Source organism: Brassica oleracea, chromosome C2 (genome assembly GCF_000695525.1).
Source record: "Brassica oleracea var. oleracea cultivar TO1000 chromosome C2, BOL, whole genome shotgun sequence".
Taxonomy (NCBI): Eukaryota; Viridiplantae; Streptophyta; class Magnoliopsida; order Brassicales; family Brassicaceae; genus Brassica; species Brassica oleracea.
In genome coordinates, this window is record NC_027749.1 from 8,117,263 (window position 1) to 8,119,282 (window position 2,020).

The following is a 2,020-nucleotide window of genomic DNA, read 5'->3' on the forward strand; positions in this document are numbered from 1 at the left end:
TAAATTATTTAATTATTTTAAAACTAAATATAGTTTATACTTATAAGTATATAAATTATATTATAGAAATTTGGATACTGAATTGGTTTCAGTTTTGTTATGGTTCTTTGGTTATAGAAAGGTAGGATCTGCTTGGATAATTGGTAGGATACAAACTTGAAATAAACTTTTTTTGTTCGGTTCATTTTTTCGGTTGCGGATAAATGTGTCCAGACCTACTCATGATATATGTTCGCTTCAGATTGGTTATGTATTTGATTTTCGCTATGAACCAATAATTATTCTCTGATCATTGTTTAACACATTAATATAGATGCTTACATAGTATCCAATGACAAACCTAAATATCAAATTTATATAAGGGTTAATATTATAATTTATTCGTCGACTTTAAAACATAAAATATTAGAAAAATCTGCGCAAGCCCGTAATTTATTATAAACTCGGTGTTTTCTTGCACGATGTGCAGAAATAAGAGTTTTAAAATTAAATTTAAAATTTATTTTTTTGAATTTAGATTACATTGTTTTCTTACATTTTAATTTTTATTGAATTGTATGTAAAAATTAAGATAAAATAAATATTTTTTTAAAAATATTATATTTATATTTAAAATTATAATCTGGAAAATATTTTAAATCTAATACATCGATGGCCAACATAAATACTGAAATTAGAGATTTATAGAATTAATTTAAATTTTTTTATCTAATTTAATAATTTAGATTTAAATAAAAAATAAACATTAAAATTAAAATTTACTGGATATATACTCCCTCCATTTCACATGAAGATAATAGTTTTTAAATTTATTTTATAAAGATATTAATTTCTGTTTTCAATATAACTTTATATTTTATTTATTCATTTTCCCTTATTAATTAAAAACAATCATTACATAACCTATTTTTTATTTATAAGTTATATATTAAAGTAAAGCTGTTTTGGTATTGTAAATTTATTATTAAAATATGTAAGTTATCTAAATTACATTTTAGGTTTTTTTGCAAAATTGACCTAACACTCAAAGTCAAACGCAAAACTAACCTCCATTTTTTTTGGAAATTAGTTTTGCCCTATTCATCCCACAAGTTGATATAATTCACGAAAATGGCATCAAATTTTTTTTTTTCTTTTTCGAAAATGACATTTTTACTCTCTCACCCTCATCATCTTCAAGTAATTACAAGATTGCCATTGTCATCAATACCCCAACCACCATGAACAACCAATTTAAAGCTCTTAATGCTCCCAAAGTCGATTTACCCTTCTTCTTCCTCCATTCTTATGAACTAAACACAGCATCTCTCTCACTTTCTCTCCACATTCAGCTAAAAAAATCCAAGATTTTGATTCTATATTTTTTATGGTTCATAGAGTCATATAAGCTAATATCTCCCTCACTTTCTCTCCACATTAAGCTAAAAAAACCCAAGATTTTGATTCTACATTTTTTATGGTTCATAGAGTCATAAAAGCTAACGATTTTGGGTGGGTCACTTTCGTTTGAGATTCTGTGTCCTTGGAGAAGCCTTATGTGTGCTAAGGAAGTTATCTCACCAATTTAAGGTATGAAATCAAGTTTTTTTTTTCAGATATGTTCGTCCAGACGACTTCCCAAGTAAGTCGTGTGGATGTAGACGACTTACCTGGAAGTCGTCTGGTCAATGCAGAGGTTATTTTTGCAATTGACTTTTAAATCTCTTTTCTGAGATGACTGGAATATAAGTCGTCTGCTTTTGTTTGGTTAAGTCGTTTGCTTTTGTTTGGTTAAGTCGTCATACGTTAGTTTTGCATTTGACTGGATTTTGTCAGAATTTGGACTTTTCTGACGACTTATTTTTCAGTCGTCTGATGGAAAATTGAAATGTCAATATTTTATTAAAACCCAACCACTTACATGTAAGTCGTCGTAGGTTAGTTTTGCCATTGAAAAAAAAACTTAAATATTTAATTTTACCTAGACAACTTACAATTCAGTCGTCCGCCCGACGACTTACATGTAAGTCGTCCAGGATTT